The sequence below is a fragment of the Erpetoichthys calabaricus genome, chromosome 2 (assembly GCF_900747795.2).
Source record: "Erpetoichthys calabaricus chromosome 2, fErpCal1.3, whole genome shotgun sequence".
Taxonomy (NCBI): Eukaryota; Metazoa; Chordata; class Cladistia; order Polypteriformes; family Polypteridae; genus Erpetoichthys; species Erpetoichthys calabaricus.
In genome coordinates, this window is record NC_041395.2 from 91,091,059 (window position 1) to 91,118,838 (window position 27,780).

Genomic DNA, 27,780 nt, shown 5'->3' on the forward strand with positions numbered 1-27,780 from the left:
GTCAACAGCAAGACAAACCCCCAAAAAGGGAATGGTTTTGCAGGTGGTGGCTACAGACAATTGCTCTCCCCTTATCCTTCCTGACTAATTCTGATCTAGCTTTGTGTTTTGTTATTGTTCTTGTCACTACTGGTAGCATGAAGTGGTATCTGCAGTCATTTCAGATTACACAGGTTGTCCAGCTCCTCCAGGATGGCACATCTATACATGCCATTGCAAGAAGGTTCACTGTATCTCCTAGCACAATTTTAGGAGCATGGAAGGGATACCAGGAGACAGATTGTTACATGAAGATAGCTGGATAGATCCATAGAATGGCATCAATGCAGCAGCAGGACCATAATCCACTCTTTTGTGCAAGGAGGACCAGGGGGAGCACTGCCTGAGCCCTATAAAATGACCTCCAGCTGGCTACAGCTGTGCATGTTTCTGACCAAATTGTCAGAAATGGACTACATGAGGGTGGCATGAAGGACTGATGTCCTCTAGTGGGACCTGTGCTCATAGCACATCATTACATCATTGTGCAGCCTGATTGCCATTCACCTGAGAATACCACAATTGTCATCTCTACCATTGGTGCACTGTTCTCGTCACAGATGAGAGCAGGTTCACATTGAGCACATGTGACTGACATGAAAGAGTCTGGAGATGCCGTGATGAATGTCATGCAGCCTGCAACATCATCCAGCCTGACCGGTTTGACCGTAGGTCAGTGATGATCTGAGAAGGCATATCCTTGAAGGGTCGCACAGACATCCACATGCTAGCCAATGTTACCCTGATTGCTGTTAGGTACTGGGATGAAATCCTCAGAGCCATTGTGAGACCTTATGCTGTTGCAGTGGGCCCTGGGTTCCTCCTGGTGCAGAACAATGCCCAACCTCACGTGACCAGAGTGTGCACACAGTTCCGGGATGACAGGCATAGTTGCCATTAACTGGCCCACACGTTCCACAGACATGAATCCAATTGAGAACCTCTGGGAAGTTATGTATTGGTACATCCAACACTGCCAAGTAGTGCCACAGTCTGTTCAGGAGCTCACTGATGCCGTAAACCAGTTCTAGCAGGATATCCCCCAGGACACCATCCGCTGTCTCATCTAGAGCATGTCCAGACATTGTTGGAAGTGCATATGGGCACTTGGGGGCCATACACACTACTGAGTCACAATATGAGTTGCCGTGATAAAATTCATGTCAATTGGATCAGCCTGTTGTGCAGCGGTTATATAAATGATCAGTAGGCAACCTCAACACATTGAGCATGATTTTAAAGCACAGCTAATATTTCACTACTTGGTATACATTCACTGTATAAATTATTAGGAACACCTTTACACCTGCTTATTCATCCATCCTAATCAGACTGTTTTGAGGCAGCAGCACAATACATACATCATGCAGATACAGGCCTGAAAAATCAAAGTCAGACCTACACTCCCATACAGGTTGGAACAACACATTTAGACCTCACCAATCCCAAGCAAACCAGCACCAAACTCAAGATGCCAACTTACAGCCTGCAAATGCCTGATAGTGGAGCAAAGTCTCTAAAGTCAAAATATCCACAAAGGAAAAGGGGAAAAAATCATAAACAAAACAACTCATGAAAGCAAAAACAAAGTTCCTTTAATGTATAAAGATTTATGAAGAATTGAAAAAAACAATAAAAAAGGAACACAAGCAGGAGTTAAAGAAAACAACAAAGTCTGCCTAAAAAGCAAATCTGATAATGAGCAAATCTCATCTGCCTGCTGTATATTAGGGTGTTTCTTGCTTGTCGGAGGTTATCAGACATTTTGTTAAAGGGCACACTAAGCTAACATCACTCACACAGTGGTACAGAAAAAGTAATATGAAAATGAATTATCATTAACTTCTCACCCAAACAATGGATTTAAAAGAAATAGTTACTAACTTCACAAAGATGAAGTGAAGAACAAAACCAGTTTTAAATTTCAGTGATATGTATCTTTATAACTGTAAAGAACATTAAACATATTATTTTTGCTATCATTTACTTTTTAAAACTTATCTTGTATTTGTAAAATAAAACTAACATCAACCATTGAACCTATTTATTAATATGTTATAGTGTTATATTTAAGCTAGATGTGTGTTTATAAATTTCCATCCATCCATCCATTTTCCAACCCGCTGAATCCGAACACAGGGTCACGGGGGTCTGCTGGAGCCAATCCCAGCCAACACAGGGCACAAGGCAGGAACAAATCCCGGGCAGGGTGCCAGCCCACCGCAGGACACATACACCAAGCATTCACCAGGGACAATTTAGGATCGCTAATGCAAATAACCTGCATGTCTTTGGACTGTGGGAGGAAACCGGAGCATCCGGAGGAAACCCACACAGACACAGGGAGAACATGCAAACTCCACGCAGGGAGGACCCGGGAAGCGAACCCAGATCTCTTTACTGCGAGGCAGCAGCACTACCACTGAGCCACCGTGCCGCCTTGTTTATATAAATTTTGTAAATAAAATATACTCTGTTTTAAAAAGTCAAATTTACTTTCAATGATGTAGTATCTGTAGCAAACTATTACTTTACTTTAGCACTACTTACCAAGAATTGTGAAATTTGTTTAAACAGATTTATACACACATAAAATGCCTATGTGAATGTGAAAATATAAAGCAGTTCAAACTATGAGATTACAAATAAAATGTTAGATATGTAATTCTATAACAAAGGATTAAACAACAATAACTCTGCACTACATAAGAGTTTTCATAAAAAGCTCATTCAATTGGCTGTTGGGTGTTGGGGGGCGGGGACAATTGTTTCTATGTGTATGTAGGATGAGGGCTTTTACAGCTTTTCCTAGGGCAGCAAAATGCTAGAGCCAGCTGTGCCAGTAACTAATATTACCTTTGCAACATCAAGTGATATGTTTCCATAATTAACAACAAATTAACAAATATGTAAATCAAGTGTCTTTATTATTGGAGAAATGAGCAATGGACGCTCCATTTCCTTTGTACCCAACAGGTACTGATAGAACCTGGGTATGGGTTTCAGCCTCAAGTAAAACTTGGCTTTTACTGCTTCACCATTGTAATCTGTCTCACCAGCTAGACAAAAGCACTTATATAGCAGTTGTGCACTGTAGAAAAAAATAAGGACACTATTGCATTATACACTTTTGTTTGTGATAAAATCATCATACAAATACTTTGTTTACAAAAAAGAAAAAACCACAAACCTTTAAAAGCAAGAGATCTGGCTCCCAAGGTCCTTTAACGGTAAGACTAGACACAAAAAATGTTTCCTTAAACATAAGTACTGTACTAGCCAAAGGTTTTCCTGCCAGGGGTCTTAACAGATACACAGTAGATTTATAGTATTCAGATCCTTTAGCTTTCTTGAAACTTTAAAATAGATAAATTTGTCATTTTTATCCATCAATCTACTCTCAATAACCCATAATGAAAAAGTGAAAACATTTTCAAAAAGGTTTGCAACTTTATTAAAAATTTATTAAAAACTAAAATTGCTTATTCATGTAAGTATTCAAATCCTTAATTCAGTACTTTATAGAAGCCTCTGTGGGTGCAATTAGAGATTTATGGGTAATGATGATTGAATGCGCTTGTGGAAGAACGTCTGCCTGCTGAGAAGACCTGTTCAGGTGAGCAGAAGACGCGCAGATTTCAGAGCAAAGTACCAAGGCCTGTGTTTTAAAAGGAAGGAATCCACCCATGATTTTAACTCCCTTTTGTAATGGATATATTTATTTAAATATTTTAACTTCCACCATATCATCTGTTTTTATCATGAATATTTATTAATACTGCGGTGGGTTGGCACCCTGCCCGGGATTGGTTCCTGCCTTGTGCCCTGTGTTGGCTGTGATTGGCTCCAGCAGACCCCCGTAACCCTGTGTTCGGATTCAGCGGGTTGGAAAATGGATGGATGGATGGATATTTATTAATAGAACAACTCGTACTGCACTTTTGCACCATTGGGCTTTTGAACCTGCGACTGTTTTTGTTTTGTTTAAATAAAACCACAAAGCACTTGCACCCACCTCTTGCTTACTGTGTGTGTGTCCTCGCCCGGCTCATCCTCGGACATGTTATTGACAGTTCTTGGTTCAAGCTGCCAAGGACCATGGCACTAACAAGGACTGTCTTAGTATGAATACTTATATGAAAGACAGAGTTGTTTTTCATTTTTAATAAATTTGAAAACCTTTCTGAAAACATGTGCTCACTTTGTCATTTGGGTTATTGAGTGAGGATGGAGGGGCAAAAATGTAATCTAGAACAAAATAAAGTATGCAGAACGTAAGGGGTCTGAATATTGTTTGAATCCACTGTATACGGCTAATAACAGAATGGTGAATATGATCTAAAAGTATCTGTTCCCTGCCTTTTTTCATTTTTCATTTTTAAGCCAAAGTATGTTCCAGCACCTCTAAATGCAGTCAACAGGAAACTGACAAATCGTTCTGTTCTTGCAGAGAACTATGCCAGTGATGATGTAAACATTCTGAGTTATTATAAACATGAAACAAGACAACTAAACAAGGCTACACTTAGTTTAATTTACTTACAGGACTACAATGAATTATTTATGGTGCATCCTGGAAAATGCTTTGTTATTTATGTTCTTCATAAGAGGTCTGCATTATCATCTGTTTCTTAATTTATTCTTTTTTGAAGACTGACATAGATATTATCTCGTCATTCTTTAAAAATCTAAATAGGAAAATGTGTGCAGAAACAGAGACAGTGATGTTGAAAGGTTTCACTTTTGAGTTGCGCTCTCTGAGGAGCTTGTTCAAAATGATAATGTGGATTGTTCAGGTTTTCCATGATTTTAAAATGCTAGTAAATTCATTGGGCAAACTTCATAAATCATTAAGTGCTGCCAAAATATTTGGTACCTCACCCATCTCTCCTTCCCTTGTCTTCATGTGAGTTTCCTCCAACAGATCAAAAAATATAAGGTAAGGCTGACTAGCAACACTATATTTGCTTAAAAGATGTGTGATTCCTTTTTGCTCTTCAGCTGATTACTATGGGGATAGATAGGGTCAAGCTCAAACAAACTTTCACTAAAAAAATCAACTCAAAAAGTAGATGGATGAATGTTGCTCATTAATTTCAAATGAAAAATTCAGATTGTGTGTTAATGTACTAGATTATTCCCATCACCTCATGTCAGCTCCACACAGTGCTACTGCAGAAGCCAGAAACTGATGTTTTTTGTTAAAACTGAACTATTTACTCTCAAAATATCTGTTTATATAAACAAAGAAGTCCTAGGGCTTCTTTCACTGAAATTTTTGAATTTGGCATGAGAATGAAGTTTAATGCATTTCCATCTATTCCCTGAATCGAATTATTCCAGTTTTAGAGACAGCATTGAGTTAAAGGCGGAAGCACCATTTTCCGGCCTACTGTATATCACACGCATAAACACCTACTGAGAAATACCCCAAAGACAAGGAGGAAGCATTTGCAGTGTAACATTTAACACTTAATGCATTTCTCTCATTTTACATTCTGTAATTTCATATAACCTCTTTATTAGAAAACATTGTTTATTGTTGCTTCAAATAGAAAACTGGATTTCACACTATGGTGCTTTGTTATATTATTACCTGAAAACAAAGCCATCAGGGGCTACAGTGTCCATACTTTACTTGCTTCATGTATACATATGTCTGTGCATTGAACAGTTCAGTACAGCAGGTGGCACATGGCTGTCTCTGGTATCAATGCATGGATGTATATTTTTGCTTGTAGGCTGAAAGGTTACATTTCAGTCCCTGCTGTTGACACTAATGCCCATAAATGTTTGCTTATTATACACTTGACTCCATTGTGTTGCTTAAGGTGCTCCAGGCAGCAGTTCGGCATAATAGATGGCATCTTTTGAAGTTCACGTGTAGACTTCTATGCTGGCATAATAGTTTCTGTTGAACGATATGGGTTGGTGGCAGTGGGTAAGCACAGAATTCTCACTTTCCATTTTCCCAGCAGCAACTGGACAGCAGTCATCCAAGTTTACAGTGATTTTCCCAAAAGCTGCTTAATGAACATCAACCTTCTGGGCATGGCGCAAAAGAGCCCCTTCTCTTCTTGGCTTCAGGGTGTTGACCTTTGCTTAATACAAATGTGTGCACTCCCCACAATAGTCCAATTTGGAGTCAACAATTAAGCTAACACAAGAGTCTTTGCGATGAGCGAGGAAATACCAAGGACTAGGATAAAAACCCACAAAGACAAGGACTGGGAATGGGTATGATCTCAATGGTTTTGGATATGAGGTAGTAAAAGGACTGGGAAAGAAGCTAACCCTAATGGTTTGGAGGTAAGAGGCAGCAAAGTGCAAAACCGTTTTCCCAAGAGGCTGACCTGAGCTTCTGACATACATAATGCTATAGCCTATAAAGTTTATGCAAAAGAAGATTAAGAGGTGACATGATTGAAGTGTTTAAAATTATGAAGGGAATTAGTACAGTGGATCGAGACTGTTATTTTAAAATGAGTTCATCAAGAACACGAGGACTCAGTTGGAAACTTGTTAAGGGTAAATTTCGCACAAACATTAGGAAGTTTTTCTTTACACAAAGACACTTGGAATAAGCTACCAAGTAGTGTGGTAGACAGTAAGACGTTGGGGACTTTCAAAACCCGACTTGATGTTTTTTTGGAAGAAATAAGTGGATAGGACTGGCGAGCTTTGCTGGGCTGAATGGCCTGTTCTCGTCTAGAGTGTTCTAATGTTCTAATCATACATTAGTACAGTGGTTTTTTTTGGAAGAAATAAGTGGATAGGACTGGCGAGCTTTGTTGGGCTGAATGGCCTGTTCTCGTCTAGAGTGTTCTAATGTTCTAATCATACATTAGTACAGTGGCCCTGAGGGGCAAAGGTCACCGTACATTTGGATATCATTTACTGAATAAACACAGAACAGAAGTCAGAGGTCGAATTACTATTTTATGTGAATAAAAACTCTAAATACATCTCAAGTTCGTTAACTATGATGCTCTGTTGTCTATTTGGGAGTCTAACTTGCTGTCAGTCATTTCCTGAAATGATTCTCAATCCACTTCATTTGCTGCTCCTTTTACCGAAGTGAGATTTTCCATGTATTGGTCCCTGTCACTGACTCACTCATTCATTTGTCTTAGCTGTATTGGTAAAAAATCTATCCTGCCAGATCTGCCTACCTTTTCATGATCAGAAGGCCACATAATTCAGTCTTCTTTATCTTTTTCCAAAGTACACATTCCCTAACCCCAAAGTGGACACATTATTTATTTTCAAACTGTTTATATTAATAAAGGAAATGCAAATCTCCCGCAGTAATGAGACACTCAAGCTCACCAGGAATAGAATGCAGAGAATGATTTCAGAAGAACTGAAAAGGACATCTGGGAACCAGTGAATATTTTCTGAATGTTTGCTTTAGTGTTTTACTCTATCTTTTATATACCATTTCATTCATATTATGACATTTTTTTACAAAATATGCATAATATACATAAGAATAATAAGCACTGTGTAATCCAAAGCTGATACAGTTAGGTCCATAAATATTTGGACAGAGACAACTTTTATCTAATTTTGGTTCTGTACATTACCACAATGAATTTTAAATGAAACAACTCAGATGCAGTTGAAGTGCAGACTTTCAGCTTTAATTCAGTGGGGTGAACAAAACGATTGCATAAAAATGTGAGGTAACTAAAGCATTTTTTTAACACGATCCCTTCATTTCAGGGGCTCAAACGTAACTGGACAAATTAAATAACTGGAAATAAAATGTTCATTTCTAATACTTGGTTGAAAACCCTTTGCTGGCAATGACAGCCTGAAGTCTTGAACTCATGGACATCACCAGATGCTGGGTTTCCTCCTTTTTAATGCTCTGCCAGGCCTTTACTGCAGCAGCTTTCAGTTGCTGTTTGTTTGTGGGCCTTTCTGTCTGAAGTTTAGTCTTCAACAAGTGAAATGCATGCTCAATTGGGTTGAGATCAGGTGACTGACTTGGCCATTCAAGAATTTTCCACTTCTTTGCTTTAATAAACTCCTGGGTTGCTTTGGCTGTATGTTTTGGGTCATTGTCCATCTGTATCATGAAATGCTGCCCAATCAATTTGACTGCATTTAGCTGGATTTGAGCAGACAGTATGTCTCTGAACATCTCAAAATTCATTCGGCTGCTTCTATCCTGTGTCACATCATCAATAAACACTAAGTGTCCCAGTGCCACTGGCAGCCAAGAACGCCCAAGCCATCACACTGCCTCCACCGTGTTTTACAGATGATGTGGTATGCTTTGGATAATGAGCTGTTCTACGCCTTCTCCATACTTTTTTCTTGCCATCATTCTGGTAGAGGTTGATCCTGGTTTCATCTGTCCAAAGAATGTTTTCCAGAACTGTGCTGGCTTTTGTAGATGTTCTTTAGCAAAGTCCAATCTAGCCTTTCTGTTCTTGAGGCTTATGAGTGGCTTGCACCTTGCAGTGCACCCTCTTTATTTACTTTCATGCAGTCTTCTCTTTATTGTAGACTTGGATATCGATATGCCTACCCCCTGGAGAGTGTTGTTCACTTGGTTGGCTGTTGTGAAGGGGTTTCTCTTCACCATGGAAATGATTCTGCGAGCATCCACCACTGTTGTCTTCCGTGGACGTCCAGGTCTTTTTGCGTTGCTGAGTTCACCAGTGCTTGCTTTCTTTCTCAAGATGTACCAAACTGTAGATTTTGCCACTCGTAATATTGTAGCAATAATTCTCAGATGGGTTTTTTCTGTTTTTGCAGCTTATGGATGTCTTCTTTCACCTGCATGGAGAGCTCCTTTGACCGCATGTTGTCTGTTCACAACAGAATCTTCCACACGCAAGCACCACACCTGAAATCAACTCCAGGCCTTTTTATCTGCTTAATTGATAATGATATAACGACGTACTTGCCCACACCTGCCCATGAAATAGCCTTTGAGTCAATTGTCCAATTACTTTTGAGCCCCTGAAATGAAGGGATTGTGTTAAAAAAATGCTTTAGTTGCCTCACATTTTTATGCAATCGTTTTGTTCACCCCACTGAATTAAAGCTGAAAGTCTGCACTTCAACTGCATCTGAGTTGTTTCATTTAAAATTCATTGTGGTAATGTACAGAACCAAAATTAGAAAAAAGTTGTCTCTGTCCAAATATTTATGGACCTAACTGTAGGTCACTTAACCCATGTGTGCTCTAAATAAGAACAACAATCAATGGAAAAAGTCACATGATTGATCTGTATTTGTAAAGTTCCATGATTGTCCCTACAGTCTGGCGCTATTTAAATTCAGAGTTGTTGATTTGTACCAGCAGAGGCAGGAAAAAACTGATTGGCTGAGTTAGTGTTCATTTACTTAACGTTCATATTCATAACACCTATGGACTGTTGGTCAGAATCAGTGCAAGATCAAATGATTGATTAGTTAAACTTCATTTATTCCATCAGACTGCCAACATTGTGACAGTTACATAGGGTAAAGGAGGAAGAGCAGGTGAAAGACAAGACCAATATTTCCCACAATCACAGTAGTGGCTCTGACATGTTTCAAGCCAGGACACCCAAAATATAAAAAGAGAACTGACAACCAAGCAAGCACTTATTTGTGATATTGTGATGAGAAAAAAATCTTAATTCACTTCAGCACACATATATAAAAACCTTTTTTTAGACTCAAGCAATATATAAGAAATGTATTTTAAAAAGATGCATTTGGAGCACCTCTTCAAGATAAGCCAGTCTTTTATATAATCACAATTCTTTGGTCGCGTTCATAGTGCATGAATAGTCAAAAGCACATTTACCGTAAAGCTGGTAACATGTTAATTTAATATAAATAGGTCCATATATGGGACACTAGGTCATCCTGTATTAGGTCACACAGAGAGAGATACATGATACTTCATTCCAAGTCAGGGGCAAACTTGATGAACTGCATACTACAGTAGGATGAATTCAGTTTGACAAAAATTAAATAAATGAAAATCTTAACAGACTAAAAATGTTACATAAAGGATTTCTGCTACACTTGATACAACTCAACTTTGGGGAGTGCCTCGTCCTTACCTGAGCAGCCTCTGACAGGCTGTACATATCAGAGGTAGCACCCGCAGATCACTGGAGGCTATACAGACCTTAAAAAGAGACTCATGGGGCTGTACAGTTCCTTTCATACAGCTGCCCACCTGGAAGTTGCCTAATATCAGGAACATTTTACTTCTTTGTTTCTAGTGTTTGTTCACATTTTATAACAAATTACTAATTTGTATTTATTTTATTTTGTTATTTTTTAAGTGATTGTTTATCATATGTGTTCCCATTTTGTTTGTTGATTTTATCTCCACCACCGTTTTGGAGATTCAGATGTGGTGCATTGCTTGGCATATAATGTGTGCATTATGTAATCCATGATGCAGTGATGGTCACACAATAAAAGATGATGTATATTAATCAGGATCTGGACTTTACAAAATTTAAGGAAGAATAAGTGAGAAACTTGGGTAAAATACAATTGAGGCTCCAATTCTGTTTTTTCGGCTTAAACTTTTACTTGTTGGACAATTTAACATCTAGTGTACTGACCTTTGCAGACTATTGTTCTCTAGCTAAGCCCTAAAGGAAAGACTTTACTTGATCTCTGCCTCTCTAATTATACAAACTGGCCAAAAGGTCTTCAACCTTAGCTCTCAATAAACAAACTCTTACAGCCTGTGACTATTTAAAGCTTACAAGCTGTTCAGATATTAAATGACATCACAACCTCCTAGGCAGCGCTCTAGTCTGGTGCTACAAACATGTATCTCCTGACCTGGATGTAGTTATGCACGATTAGATGTGAATGTGGAATGAGCCTAAAGTCACCTGAAGTCAATCGGTTCAGTGAATGCAGAGTCAGGAGAATAGTTTTGACTGTCACTGGACTGACTGGAAACAGAAAGGAAAGGAAGAATGTGAGAAAGAGCAATGAGGTAAAGAAAGTAGCACTGGGCACAATGAAGGAACACAAATGGTTTGGCAATCTATAACAGGACACACACCAGTCAAACTAAAACACTTATCTGTGGGATATAGTAGAAAATCTGGAGTGCCTGGAGACAAAGAAATACAGATACAAGGAGAATGTGCCAACCCCAAACACATACTGTACTGACCCAGCATAGTTGTTGGTGCTGCTGTCTCACAGTTTTGGATTGCATAATTACAGTGATGCTTTAATGTATTTGTCATTGAACAATGTGGTATGTACATAAAAGATTGCATTGGTTTTTAAAGAAAAGCAAAGTGGCAGGCATAATGAATCATGCAAACCCATTCTCAGCAATTTCACTAAACAAGGTTTGTCATTTACTTGGCCACTGCTGCTAACACCAACAAATGAGGGGTAATTTTATAATTTATGCTAAATTACCATTTGCCACAAATAACTACTTCTGGGATTACCAAATAAAAATATTTCTGAGGTTTAAAGAATAACTCTTTGAGACTCCTTTTCCTAAATCAAATGTCCTAGGCCTATTAATGATGTGTCCAGAGCAAAGCTAAAATGCATTTGAGGAAGAACATGACACAGAAGCATATTGTAGGCTTAGAGTGACAGGTCTCTTACCATAGCTCATCCAACTATCCATTCAATTATCAGCCAGAGCCTAGCCCAGCAGCACTGTCCTGAAAACAGAAACCATCAACAGTTTCCTCATGTATCTGGGATATCTACGAGGAAAGCACATTTCCAGAGAAAAACCCTGAGGCTCCAAGAGGATTATGAAGGGTTGATGCAGACACTGAGCAAGATGGAAATCTTACCTACTGTATATTAAGCAGCAGTGCTTGCTACCACTGTGCAACCTTTGAACTTTTAAGTGATGTTAAAAAAATTCTGTTTGTGAAAGTTGGCTGGCACATCCAGGACCCCCTTCACATGTCTGCACCAGTGAATGATGTTTTAATTAGTCTATTATACATTAATTATTACATCACTGTTTGCTACATCATGCTTCGCTACGTTCTAATTGTAATACATTTTTGGTAAAGCTCCACACAACCCCTGCAATGATTGGTGGGCACTAAAAACAAAGACTGCAGAGAGCATCAATGTGTGGCACAAGTATCAGATATTATGAAAAGCTTTTAAATTAATTGTAGTGATAGTGGGCCTTCAAAATATTCTGTTTAAATTAAATGCACTTCTTCTGTAGTTTGAAATCACATTTAATTTGAGCTTATTGTTAGCAAGTTCATTGTTGTCCATTCCTTATACCAGGACACATGGGTTTTCAGTTTGATGCTGTATGATAAGGTGTCTAAAGCTGGTGGAAGTTATTACTTATAATATATAAAAGTTGATTGATTAAGATTCATTTAAAGATATTGTCAAGCCTACAAAAATGTCTCAAGTTTTTGCAGCGGCCAGGACTGCTGTTTCACAAGTGCAGGGTGTATATTCCAGCTTGGCACTGTCTGTATGGAGTTTGGATGAAAAGTTCCATCTTTTCTTCCGCATCATAAACATGTTCCTATTAGGTCACCTTTGTGAATCTAATTGGCCTAGTTTGAATAAGTGTGCCTTGTCACTGACTGTCATCCAGTGCAATCAATGCTTTGGAGCCCGTGACTCTAGATTGGATTCAAGAGGTTTGAACATGGATGGATTGAACATTAAGATTTCCAGATTCAATTCCCACTCTCAGAACATTTTAACAATCACAGATGGAAATCAGACATGCTGTTTATTATTGATTCACTTTATAGAAATATAATCAAACTATGATCATTCTAGGTGTAGCTGCTTTTTTATATAAATGAAGAAGGAAAACCTTTCAGTTGAACAAGATGGGAAGGTAAACTGCAGGAGAGCTGCCAAGGAGTCCAAGCAGAGCTTAGATTTTTTTTTTGGAAAGTTTTCACAATTTAATTGTTCTGATTATAATTAATTTTGTTATCACAGAGTTATGATACCTACTCATTTTTGACAATTTTTTTGGTTTGGATCACTATTTCCTTTTTTTTTTAAATGTACTGTTTATGTTCTTTTAGGCCTTTTTGCTGGTGGTGGTGTCATAAACTTTATCACTCTTTGAATCTATGGGCAGTTTGCAATTGTATCAGTGCCACTTCATGTGTCAATGGATCATGTGTCTGATGCAGCATTATTTATTAGTGAAGGGCTGGAGTGATGTCTTGTTGGACCTTCACCTAAAAAAACACAAATAAAAAGACTATTTGCAACAATAACAAATGATAAAGTATAGTTTTGTTTACGAATTGTAGTTTCATGGTCCTCCTCACTTATTTTACAATTTTGATTTTCCTTTGTGCTGAAATCTCAGCCACTCATGTAAAGGTTCAATATCCAACAGGGCAATGACTCTAAACACAAAGCAAGTACAACACTGGAGTAAATTAGGGACAACTGTAAGAATGTCCTTGAGTTGCCTAGCCAGAACCAGATATGAACACAATCGAACATCTCTGGAGGGACCTGAAAATAGCTAACCACCAAAGGTCTCTATCTTACTTGACTGAGATTTAGAGGATCCGCAGAGAAGAAGTGTTGGTGAGGCCGGCAGTGGGCGTTTACCCTGTAGTCTGAAGATGGATCCCAATTCCTCAGTACAGTGACAGGGACACTGCGCTGTAAAAACGGTGCCATACTTTGGATAAGACATAAAATCAAGATCCTGACTCTCTGTGGTCATAAAAGATCCCTGGGCATCCTTTGTGAAGAGCAGGGTATATCCCGATGTCCTGGCTAAATTTCCCACCATGGCCTAGTCGTTCTGGCCCCCTAATCATCCCCTGTCTCTAACTGGCTAACTATCTCTCATCCCTTCAACACCCTACAGCTAATGTGTGGACTGTGCATCTCTCTGTTTATCTGTCAGCTGTACTGAAGCTTTTATCAGGGTTTTTTCCACAAGGTTTCAGGAGATCGAAGCACAGCAACAGGAGTAAGGTGTACATCAAGCTGTTTAGTGCTTTTTATTTAATAAAATGTAGTTGTGCATTGTATTAATTCTTGTTTATCACACTGTCTTACAGTTGTGACATGTTATGTATTGTTTGGAATGCAAGTATGAACAACTTCATGGTACTCTGTACATGTAACAGAACTTCTGCTGCTAATAGAACTAAGTGCACACACTTAGATAAAATACAGGCAAATGTCTTGAAGAACACTGGTGCAAAATGGCTGCTGCCGCATTATCCAGGTGGATGCTGCACATTAGTGGTGGTTGAAGTGGCTCTTCACTATGTAAAAGTGCTTTGAGTAGTGAGAAAAGTGCTATATAAATGTAAAGAACTATTATTATTATTATTAAGAACAGCAGAAAAATCCCCAAAGCAGGTGTGTGAAGGAATTCTTTTCATACCCAAGAAGAGTCCAGGATGTAATCACTGCCAAAGGTGCTTCAATGAAGTACTGAGTGCTGGGTCTAAAAATTTGTGTCAATGTGTTATTCTAGTTTTTTTATCTTCAATAATTTGTATTGAGTGTTATTTGATGCAGGTAAAAATGAATTTAAATGATTTCAGAATAAGGCTGCAATATAGCAAAATGTGTAAAAAGTGAAGGGGACTGAATACTTTCCGAATCCACTGTACAATGTCTCTCAGACAGAACAAGCAACAACCAGATAATACAAGTAATTGGACTATGGATGAGCCAAATCACTGTGCAAACTGATTGGTATTACAGGTGCTAACATGGGATTGGCTCCAGCAGACTCCTGTGACCCTGTGCTCGGATTCAGCGGGTTAGAAAATGGATAGATGAATGGATGGATGGATGGCCAAGCAGATGACTACAGAAGTGAACGGTTTAAAAACCCACAAGTAAAAGGAGATCGTTCCTCCCCCACACTATGCGACTCTTCAATTCCACCCAGGGGGGTAAACGTTAAAATTATACAAAGTTATTGTCTGTCTGTATACCTACATTGTTATCGCCATTGTTATCACTCTTTAATGTAATATTGTTCTTTATCAGTATGCTGCTACTGGAGTATGTGAATTTCCCCTTGGGATTAATAAAGTATCTATCTATCTATCTATCTATCTATCTATCTAAACACTGTTTGTGAGCATGTATTTAATACTACAACTTTCTGTGCTTGATGGCATGGGGCACAGGTCTGTGGGGGTTTGAGATAAAGGAATGTGATTCTTCAGATAAGATAGATTGTTTTTAAAATTCAAAAATTAATGTCTTCTTTGAAATGTGTAGATAAGACAAATATACAGAAATAAGTTGTCTGTCTTTCTCTTTAGCCTATAACTCTTTTACAGATTCATGGAAAGTTGAAGCTTATCATGCAGCAATAGAAACTGTGGGAAATACATGTCTTTGAGCTGTGGATGGAAAACGGAGCACCTACAAACAGTAGGTATAGCATGCAAATGCCACATAGACAGTGGCCAAGGTTAAATCTGAACCTGAGTGAATGTTGGAAGAAGCACTAATCTGTGTGCCACCATACCACAGAAGTAATCCATTAAACTGGACAGTATAGTTTTGCTACATGGAGCAAAAGCCATTACCCTTTAGAATTCTTCTTGCTATTAGATAACTTCAATATTTTTAGCAGAATGCAAAACCAAATCCAAAGACAACAGGGTGCGGTTGATAAAAGCAAGTTCAAAACAGCTATCTTTAAGTTATTTTTTGCAGAGAGCAGCTGAAAAATTTTAATGTGCAGCCAAGAGGAGGAGCAAAGGCTGATGTAATAGGCACATTAAACAAGTGACTAGCCAAAATCTCAGATAAAACCCGTCTGGCACCATTTTTCATTTATCACCACAGACTCTTAATTAATTCACAAAACCCACTTCATGAAATGCTCCTGTCTCCAGCTTCTTCTAGGATAATTTGGCATTTTGATTACATTTCAATAATGACCTTTGTGTTTTTTTTACATTCTGTTTAATGTTGTGAAATGGTCATCTGGGAACAGAGCTATGTGAAAAAATAAATTATAATTAATGACTAGCTAATAGTTCTTCACCTGAAAGCGAAAAAAGCTTGCAAAACACCATGTTGATGGGACCCCTAAGTTACATGTTGCTCTGATCTCCCACATTAATGATTGTTTGGATGTTGCGTCCCTTTCATCCCCACTTACTTCCACTGGCATGGAAACACAGGATTTTGGTGCCCTTGTGCAGAGAACATCAGAAGCACTGTTAAAAACACAAATTGCTTGAGGCAGAACTCAGAATGCACTTTTAATTCTCTTAGATTGCCCACCAGACATTTCACTTAAGTGCCTCTTACTTGTAAAGACAGAAAGAAAAGAGGTGGTTGGCTGCTCATTGTCAGTGGTGTTCTTAATGGGGAGGTCAAGGTGAGGGAGGGTTGTAATGGCAGTGACAATAACTGTGTGCTAAGAGGTCTAACTTTTTATTATAGACAAGTCACACTTTAGATTGCTTCATTTAAACTCTAAAGAGCTTCCATATATGCCATGATGATGTTTCTTTGGAGTTGTTCTAGAGGGGTTTTCAATCTCCCTGCCATTTTTTATTGCATTCCAGCTTTTGTGATAATGTTGGACATTTTAGGAAGGAGACAATGTGCTATCATAAAAATACTGACATCCCAATTGCAAAATCTACTGCAGTGTTTTGAACAGCCAGGAGTCTGTTTGCACATAATGTATCTGAAAAATCTTTCCCTTTCCTCCACCACCATTTAATAATACTTTGATGCAGACTTACAGTATGTAGCAAACCAAGAAATATAGTAATTGATATCATCTAAAAAATAATAATAAATCACATTTTCAAATTGACCTCTTTTGAAAAAGGAAAAGAGCAACCTAAACATCAGAAGTTGAAGAGCAATTTTCATAGAAAAGCAACTGTGCATTGATTAGTTAAACAGTTTATGTAAGTGTTTCTTATGTAAGGTAACTCAGAAAAGCATCCATGACAATAATAAGGGAAGAACTGGTGTGAGCTGAGGGCTTCGATATTCTATTTTTTTATTTTTTATTTTATTGCTTTTATTTGAAGAAAACAATATTCCATTCAATCAGAAGAAACTTAACAAGCCATAGGGGCTTCGATATTCACTGAATGTGGAGGCTTGAAGATAAGCACAATAAAAGAATAAAAGTCTCAGCTTTGACACGTGCTCTAGGATGAATTTTTAACACTGTCCTTGTGAGAGAATAAAGAGAACTGTCAAGGGGTAACATAGTTTTTTTCTTTTATTTTGTAAATGACGAGACTAATATAATAGTTGGGTAAACAGATAAAATGCCCTAGGTGGTTTAAGAAGTGACTAGGTGTCATGTGCACAGGTACACTTGCCAGTTGTCATGTACAGAGTTTTCCATAAAAGAATAAAAGCTGAACTTAACAGATATTTAAGGACAAGAATGGAGTAGAAATGACACTTTTATTTGGGTATGTCTATTTCGGTATGTAAGCTATTGAACAAGTCAGACAGTATGCAAGCAAGTGAAGGAATCAAAGCAAACATGAATTCAGCACTGTTATGAAAATTCAGTTATCTGTAAGAATGACTCTCTATATTTGTTCTGTGACCATTTGCTGACAACCTCTGCCAAGGGCACTGTCACTTAGTAGATTGCCGCAACAAGATGCGCCCTCTTCATGAAGAGAAATTAAAGACAAATGAAAAAGTTTCCTCCAGCTTGGTTCCTGGCTCACAGAGATCCTAGTTGAGGACAAGTTTTCTTTCTTTAATATATTTAGAGAAAAGCCAAGCAAAATGACACCTTTTATTGGCTAACTAGAAAGATTACAATATGCAAGCTTTCGAGGCAACTCAGGCCCCTTCTTCAGGCAAGATGTCCCCTGAAGAAGGGGCCTGAGTTGCCTCGAAAGCTTGCATATTGTAATCTTTCTAGTTAGCCAATAAAAGGTGTCATTTTGCTTGGCTTTTCTCTACATTCATAATGGCTAACACGGTACAACACCCTAGTACTACTTTAATATATTTCCAATTTAATTTATTCCACAGTCTTCACAACAAGATCATCGCAACAAGTTGTATGTATTTACTCAGATGGCTAGAGGGCTTCAAAGTGCTCAGTTCAATCCTCACCTCTGACTAACTAACCTTGAGTAAATCACTTAACCTGCTTTTGTTACTATTGTAAGAAAATACATTAAAACATGCACAGTTGTACAGTCTATACTTGGTAAACAGTGTAAATGGGCACTATAAGAAACTAAGACATTTCACAAAGGAGAGGACCATTCTCAAGGAAAGGACAAAACTCATCCTCGAAATTCTTTGTTTGAGCTCCTCCTGTCAGGACAATCCGTGTACGCACAAACAGACTAAAAAATTGCTTTTTCTCATCTGCCATAAACTTTCTGAACTCTGAATCTCCTCAGTCTGAGATCATTTTAATTGAACATGTGCAATAAGCTATATTGGTAATATGCAATATACTAATGTAATACAATATATAATATGTAATGTACTATTCGTTAACAGGTGCAACAACAATTTATGTTGCTGTACTTTGAGCAATAATAATTTGCTCTGGTTAATTGATCACTTAACACTGTTTGGAATTACAACATATTTGGAATTATTTTACTTTTCTTTAAACGCACCTTGGGGCTGTCACAAAAAGTAATTTCGTTGTGTTACACAATGGCAATAAAGTGCTTGAACTTGAACTGGAACTTGAACATTCAGTCCATCAAACTGTTTGATAAGCTAATAGCTAAGCCGTACTAGTATCTCATCCATAAACTTTTTCAAAGATGTCAAAGCTATTCATTTGCTCAAGCTGTCAGGATCTAGCAGGTCCACGAGGAATACCTGTGATGATATAGCTTTTATTTCATACTTGGATGTGTGTACTTTTTTATATGTATTTTTTCAAGAAATCTGCATAATTTCAGTATATGCACCTGTCTATATATAAAACTGGAAATTGCAATGTCTATTGTTATTGGTGGTCATCCCAGTAACCACAAAAAAACAGAACATAAGAAATTTGACAAACAAGGCATGACCATTCAGTCCGTCAAGCTCGTTTCTTTTGTGAATAGCCTAAGCTGTCCCAATAGCTCATCCAGATGCTTCTTCAAAGTTGTCAAGCCTGCTTCCACCTATATGCCTTGGTAGTTTGTTAATCCCACAACTCTTTCAGTAAAGAAGTGCTTCCTGGTTTCAGTCTTAAATGCACTTCTCTTTAATTTCCAATGGTGTCCTCAATTATATGATTTAATCTTAAGTTGAAAGAATTCTGCTGGATCTATGCCTTTGAGAATTTTGAAGACCCAGAACAGGTCCAAACATAGACTCCTCTGCTTAAGACTCAACAGGTTTAATTCTGTGAGTCGGTCACAGTAGGACACATCTTTCAGATCTGGGATGCACTTGGGTGCTTTCCTTTGTGCATCTTAAGCACTGCTCTGTCTTTCTTGTACTGTGAATCAGCCTGCTGTTCTGCTTCACACCTTTCTTATATCTCTCTGTTTATCTGTCAGCTGTACTGAAGCTTTTATCAGGGTTTTTTCCACAAGGTTTCAGGAGATGGAAGCACAGCAACAGGAGTAAGGTGTACATCAAGCTGTTTAGTGCTTTTTATTTAATAAAATGTAGTTGTGCATTGTATTAATTCTTGTTTATCACACTGTCTTACAGTTGTGACATGTCATGTATTGTTTGGAATGCAAGTATGAACAACATGGTACTCTGTACATGTAACAGAACTTCTGCTGCTAATAGAACTAAGTGCACACGCTTAGATAAAATACAGGCAAATGTCTTGAAGAACACTCTGGAACTTACACTTGATGTTCTTAATTTATGCACTCATCAGTGCATTTTCTTGCCCAATTATCTATTTCACTGTTGTAGGTAATCTATGTTGCTGTAACTGGCACTAGGCGTTATTTAAACCTGAATGGGACATCAGGACGTTGTGGGTTACTTTCCAACAGTAAAACGCACACTTTTTCACAGCAGGCTGATGTCAAACTACAATCATGTCTTTGAGCCATGGGCCATGGAAAGCTTCTATAATGAGGTGGTGGAGTGTTTGGGGCAGTGAGAGAGTGGGGCATACGCAAAGATTAGTGTAGGAAGAGCACTATTTGGTAATGTTATAAAGATAATTTAAAGTAACTTAAAGAGGAATCTCTGTATTGGCATAAAAGCCTAAAAGCAGAATTGCCTAAACATATGGACTTGAGTAAATGTCTGCTAACAAGTACCAGTTAAAGTTACTGATTACATTTACTCTCTTAAATGTGCTGTCTTCAACCATTGTTTTTTTTTACCATATTCCCCACAAGAGCCACTCAGCATTCATTATAAAAATTGGTTTTGTACAGTGTCATTATGTTTCTTCACAGTTTCATTATAATACATAACCTGCCTTTTATGTTTCCTTAGTATTTTTCCTACTGTATGGGTGCTGCCTTGCAGTAAGAAGATCATGGGTTTGCGTCCCGGGTCCTCCCTGTGTGGAGTTTGTAAAATGCTTTGAGTAGTGAAAAAATTGGCATATAAATGTAAAAAAATATTATTATTACATACTATCACAACTTATTACATACTTAGTGACCACATGAAAGTGACCAATAGTGTGGGCTTCTTTGAAAAATCTAAGGTTTTGATTTGACAAAAAACGCAACAAAATGTATTCAGTACACATCAGACTTACTGTCACTTGTATGGAATACAAAAAGTTTTTTATTTGCATGCTTTAGCAATACAAAACTTACCAGGACTAAGAATGTTCCTCCATGGTTTTTACTACATTTAACAACAAAAAATAAAATAGGGCAAGAGTAACCCAGGCCCGGGTGGCCTCTATCCCACCTTCATGGTTCATGCTTTGAACAGTGGAAGCAAATCATCGTCAGCAAGTGTGAAAGCCATAGAAACAGGCAGACAATATACACATTTCACAAAGAAACACCCTAATGCAGAATCACACCAGATGCCCAGCACTGTTTGGCAGCAAATGCTACCCACTAATCCACCATGTTTTCATCCATCCATCTATCAATTACTAACTCCAGTTTAGGGTCACAAAGCCAATATCCATCTGACTCACCATAACTGAAAAGGATTGCTAAACACCTTTGTTCCTCAAAAATGTGAGTAAGACACAATGGTATGGAAGACTCTGTGACATGTTGTGAAGCAGTCATGACTTGAAGAGTTTACAAGGCAGAGAGTGCTACAATCCATGCTGAGAAAACATGACGAGTAGGATTCAGAATTTCAGGATTTCAGGGTTCATTATTTACATATATATTTTTATTCAAAAGTTATGAGCAGAGCACAGCCTACATCAGAACTATATCATATTAATTTACTGATTCTGTCCTTTGTACAGAACTACTACAATACTTCATTCTATGTTTATTCATTCAGTTAATGCCACGTCAGTCATCAGACAAGGAAAGCAACTCCCAATTCTTAAGAGCCTTTAAGAGTTAAGGGAACGAGGGAAGCCAGCAGGAAGCCACATGTAAAGTAGAACTGATCTGATTTGACTCCCCAAATGATAGCAAAGCATTCTGCAATCATTAACAGGAAAATCTGAACACTGTGGATAAGATGACAGCTGAAGCCGAAACTCACTAAGGTTGACTATTTTTTATCAGCCCTATTGAATGAGTGGGATGACAGCCATGGTTGCAGTAAGTAATCCTTAAGTTGGGCCTTACTAAATTGGATGATAAAATGGGACGTGAATCATGTTTGTTGTGAGAGGTTTCATAAATTAATAATTTGTTTCTACAAGGAAATAAAATTTGAATGTGCAAACCAGCATAACTATTACATTTTAAGTATTAATGTAAACAGTAAAAGAGAACAAGCTTAACACCCAAGGTTTCTTCCATTTTTCCCTACTAGTATTTTTTTGGGAGTTTTTCCTTGTCTTCTTAGAGAGTCAAGGATGGGGGGCTGTCAAGAGGCAGGGTCTGTTAAAGCCCATTGCGGCACTTCTTGTGTGATTTTGGGCTAAACAAAAATAAATTGTATTGTATTGTATTATGAACTGATGTAGATGTCAATGTCAGTGGCAACACAGCTAACTCTCCTTTGGCTCTAAATGCAATTAATACTTAAAAACATGTATAGCAGAAAAAAAAAATACAAACAAAACCACTCATTGTGTAGCCTTACTTATCCCCTGCCGCACAGTTGCTCCCCTCCTTCCCCCATTTCAAGGATTCACTACTGCTTGCAGGCCGGTCATTTTTACCCTGATCTGCATTTCACTTTCATACTTCTCCTCTGAACCACTTTTGGTCAGCAGAGGCCCTTCAAAGCATTGGGGCTCTCAGATCAGTGTTCCCACTAGTTGACCCTTTAGCCCTTGTTATCTTGAGCCCTGATATTCTAACAGATTAACAGAAAAGGCCAATATAGCACTTGTGTAGGTCTGCTACCTCCCAGTAGCATGTGACAGAGAGATACTGCTTGGGCTCCAAGGATGTCCACATTTCAATGTTATTGTGTAGTACCTGGTATGTTTCATAATCTTGGGCAACAAATATATATATAAGAAGAGTCAAAAATGATTTCCCTTCTTTGGCCTGACACAACAGACATCAACCATGAAATTATGGATAAGCTCTACTTCTCAGATTAGTCACCAAAAAGAAAAGTTCACAGGTGCAGCTTTCTAGGGTGGACCACAATCTCATGTAAACATAACATGTATGCTATGCCATTGTTAACATATATATACACTGGAGATTTTGACTAAGAAGAAATGACATCCATATTTAACTTAAAAGTCTGTCCATCCACACTTCCTTCCATTGTCAAAGCCAAAAGTATACTCCATCTAGCTATAGTGAGCTTCTTCCTGCTCCAAACCAAAAAATAAACCATTTGCAGTTCTACCTTCTAGCAAGTCACCACTCAACACTACTAAAATATCTCCAAATGTACTTCACAGCATTAAATTGGACTACACGGGTTTGTAAATAGACATTTAAGTCTATATATGTAATTTGAACAAACTTAAACTGCAAGAAATCCCCAGTTCCTTTTAGGGGATATAAGCTCCTTTCTACTTTTATCAAAAGTCTAATACTCATTTCTGTAATTAGCAAGGCATTAAAAATTGAAAAATGAAACTTTTCAAAGGTTATAGTTTCTATTATATAATTTGGCAAAATAATCTTAGGAGTATTTAATGTGCAACGGCTGTCAAACATTTTCACTGTTGCTAAATTTATTGCATTGCTGATGTTTGTGCAACTGTCAAAATATTGCAAAAACTGGGCACTGGATAATCATGCTGTTTGGTCTCATGAAGCGTAACAATTGTTTGGCAGCAAAACAAAGGAAAAATAAAGGCAATTCTCAACAGCACCTGTTTTTCAATTTCTTCTTCCCTTCACTGAAGTTAAAAAATACAAAAAAAAATAAATAAATACAAACATATTTTAATTGAAAACTCTGTGTCATGTGATGCATTGTTATTCTCAAGAGTATTCTGTCCAGTTGACATAAGAGTAGATGGAGAACATATACTGTGCCAATAAAAAGTATTTACCTCTTTGGAGGTTTTCATATTTTATTATACGTACGAGGGACATTCAAAAAGTTCAAAAAGCACTTTTTTATTAAACTCGATTAAGAATTTCAAAAACAAATTACATAACTTTTAGGGCTGGTAAAGTTAACTAGTTATTATCGCATTAATGCATTAATTATTTATTTAATGCAGTTTTTGTTATTTTAATTATTATTTTGAGAGCCTCAGTCTCACTAGCGATCGATTGAGATCAGTGATCTTCTTGTTACAGCGCTTTTCGATATGCTTTTGCTAGAAGGAAAGTTAGCTTTGTTGATTTGACCTTGATTCTCTGCGCGAGCGTGAGTAGCAAAGAGCAAACAGCTTCTCAAATGGCATGTGGGGAGATACCAAAGTGAATGCTCAAAGCAGAATAATCTGTTGATGACTTTCTTCTTATTATCGCTGAATCAGACTCTGATTTGTCAGACTCCGATTTTGATGCAAGTGATCTAGAGATGTAGATTGAAAAACAAAAGTAAGGTACCGGCATCAGCTGATTGGTCCCCAGCTGATCGTAGTGCTGAACACATTCCTGTAGCTGATGCACCTGTGGCAACGTTCACCTGGGAGGACAGACACGATGACAGGAGGTACAAACTATATTGCATCTCACTGCAACTGACACCCCCATGCACCTGTCTCACAAAGACAGCCAGGCAGCCAGCCCACCGTGCATTCCTGCTGGCCGTTGAGTCACCCTCCGCGCAGCTGGCACAACAGGCAGCAACAGACGTTTTATGTTGATTTATGTGTGAAACCATTGCTTTGTGTGCTTTTCAGAAAACTGACTTTTTTGGAAAAAATATTAGCCTTCAAGGAGTTGCTACTGAACATAGACTGTTTATACTGCTCCCTGATAAAAGAAAATGTTTCTGCTGGTATCTGTTCAGATAAAAAAGAAAACAGATTTAGAAATGTTAACTTCCTGTTACTCATATGGTGCCTGTTATAATGTTATGATCGTGGCGCTGGACTCTGAGGGTAACTTGTTTTTCTATAACAAACTAGATAAAATGTTAATGCCCTGGCAGTGGCAAATAACTTTGGTTTTATATTTGATTGCATTAATGTATAAGTTGAGATTTACAAGAAATATTTTAAATGCTACTATGTAAAGGGAATACTGCTGTTAAAAAGCACCTTATTTGTTTAAAGTGTTTGCAATCCAAATACACATAATACACTACTTTTGAGTTTTGCACATATTGTTTTGTTTGCGATTAATTGCGATTACAAATTTTAATCACTGCCCAACACTAATCACTTTTCTACTTAGTCACCCTTATTTGCGATACAATTTTCCCAGCATCATACCAACTTTTTAATGCCCAATTACTACTCCTCCTGCCTTCACCATTTCCAATGAAAATATAAAAGTGAGGAAACTTTTTGAACATTCCTTGTAAATTAATATTGAATTACAACAGATTCAGTTAGTTTTTTTTTTTTGACACTGATCAACAGAAAAATGCTCTTTAATGTCAAAGTGAAGACAGATCTCTTCAAAGTGTTAAAAAGTAGAGAAAAGCCAAGCAAAATGACACCTTTTATTGGCTAACTAATAAGATTACAATATGCAAGCTTTCGAGGCAACTCAGGCCTGAAGAAGGGGCCTGAGTTGCCTCGAAAGCTTGCATATTGCAATCTTTTTAGTTAGCCAATAAAAGGTGTCATTTTGCTTGGCTTTTCTCTACATTTATAATGGCTAACACGGTACAACACCCTAGTACTAAAGTGTTAAAAAGTAATTACAAATACTGTATTAAACAAAAATAACTAATATCATAAGTTTTGACTCCCTTTAACATGACACGTCTAAGTCATTTAATTTTAGAAGTCCCATAATGAGTTCATTGGCGATCACCTATCTGGTGTTTCAATTGATTGTCATATAAATGCACCTTATCTGAAAGGTTCAACTGGTCGTGAGTGAATATGGCGGCCTATCCTACACAAATGAACATGCCAAGTAACTCTGTGAAAAAGGAGATTGGAAAGCACAGGTCAGAGGATGGAGACAAGATAATATCCAAGTAACTGAACATCCCTTGGAGTCTGATTAATCATTAATAAAAGGAAAGGGTACAGCCAAGAGCATCCTGTTCACAAAAACTAAAGGAGTTACAAGTTACAGTGGATAAGACTGGAGAGAGTGTGCACTAGTCATAGATACAGAAAAGCATTATTAAAAAAAATGCACATGACATCTCTCAGAAGGCACAAGCAGAGACTCTAAAGTGAGCTGTAAAAAGGTTCTATGGTCTGATTAGAGCCAAATGGAGCTTTTTGCTTATCAGACTAAATGTCATGTTTGAACATTATGAAAAACACAACATCTCCTCCATGAAGTATTGTGGTGACAACATCATGCTGTGAGGATGCTTTTGTGCAGCAGGGCCTGGAAGGCTTGTGAGTGTAAAATTAATTCAGAAAAATACAAGGAAATCTTAGAGGAAAATGTGATGCCTCAGAAGAAGATTTGTTTTCCAGCAAGACAAAGACCCTAAGCATAAATATAAAGCTGCATAAGAATGGTTTAAAAAAAAAAAAAACATTAATATCTGGAAGTGGCTGCGTCAGAATTCAGATCTCAATTCAATTGAGAATTTGTTGTTGTACTTTGAAAAGAATGTTCACTCACAATCCTCATGCAACCTGACAGAGCCTGTAAGGTTTTCTAAATAATAATGAGGAAAAATGCAGTGTCCAGATGTGCAAAGTTAATAGACAGAGAGACCTGTGTACAGACTTAAGGCTGTCATGGCTGCCAAGGGTGCATCTACTCGATACTGACTTGAAGGAGGTGAATACTTACTGTACATGATCAAATGATTTATATTTTTAATTAATTTATATCACATTGCAGAGATGTTTTAATTTTGACATTAAAAATTCTTTTTCTGTGGACCAATGTAAAAAAATCCAAATTAAATTCACTGTGATTCAAAGTTTCATAACATTCAAAAGTGAACATTTCAAAGGGTTGAATATTTTTTACAGGCATTTTATATTCATTGTCATGTCATGTTATTGTCTAACCCTCTTACTCCAGGCTTGGGTTGCTGTTTGGGTTATGGGGGGGGGGGGGGGGGGGGGGTTCAAGAGTTCCTATCCTGTACCCTATCCCAGCTAGCATAGGGCGCAAGGTAGGAAAAAAACCTGGACAGGGCATCAGTCCATCATAGAGCATTCACACCAAACACACACTAGGGCCAATTTAGTGTCCATTGTCTGCTCTTCATTACAAATGGCACCGGAGTGTCATAAAGGCCTATTCATCTTGGCAAGTGTGCTCAGCCTGCAGGAGCTCTTCCTTCATTAGCGCCAACGTTGCTTAACACGTCCTTGTAGAGTTTGCTAGCAGCCAAGATCAGCAACACACAGCTTGCACAAATTAAATCTTCATCAGTACCGTCCATGCATGGCAACAGCAAACTCCTTCTGCTCCTTTCAGTTTATGAAATGTCCAAGAGTGCCTGGGTGGGTGCAATGAAAGCTGAACACATTGTATTTTTTTTTCCTGGAAGGGGACCAAAATTGGCATTTGCGGGAAGTTCTGCACAGTTTGTGTCACAGATTGAGAAAAAAGGTCACTGGTGGAGCCTTCTGGCGGAGACCACCACTTCGTCTGAAAAAGGCATGTGTGCACCGCCACGGTTAACACTCAAACTAGAGACTTTGTTTTAGGAGAAACGGCATCCATGTATTTAATTCGGAATTCCACCCATTCGCCCTTTAGGTATAGAAACCGGTTAAATATAAACTGCACGCTGCTGCCCACTGGTGACAACTTGCTTGAAACAATGTCACAGTAATTGGGACAGTAAAGGAGAACAAAACAACAAAAAGCTGAAAATATGCTAACTTAAACGAGACCCGGTTATCACTGATGTCAGATTAAAGGGAAAAACTAAAATAAGCATTACTAAAGCCTTGAGAGTCCATGCTGAACTACAATACCACTGCCGCTACCCAGATTCCTAGAGAAACAATTGTTACACAACACTTCAATAATCCAAATTGAGCAATGTTCTAACAAGAAATGCAAGAAATTAAGTAACATGCAGAACTCTCTGTTAGATGCTAAAGGGGGCATACTCAAACAGAGAAAAGCAGATACACATATACTCCGCCAGAAGAATAATTCTTTCCTGAGGTATACCCAGTGACATTAGGTGACCTGTTCACTG

At 37.9% G+C, this 27,780-nt stretch overlaps 1 protein-coding gene across 1 annotated transcript in view; it reads right to left on the reverse strand.

The window, feature by feature from the left end:
• pear1 (platelet endothelial aggregation receptor 1) overlaps positions 1–27,780 on the reverse strand; it is a 150,434-nt gene that overhangs the window by 121,964 nt on the left and 690 nt on the right. The gene's annotated exons all lie outside the window — the stretch shown is intronic.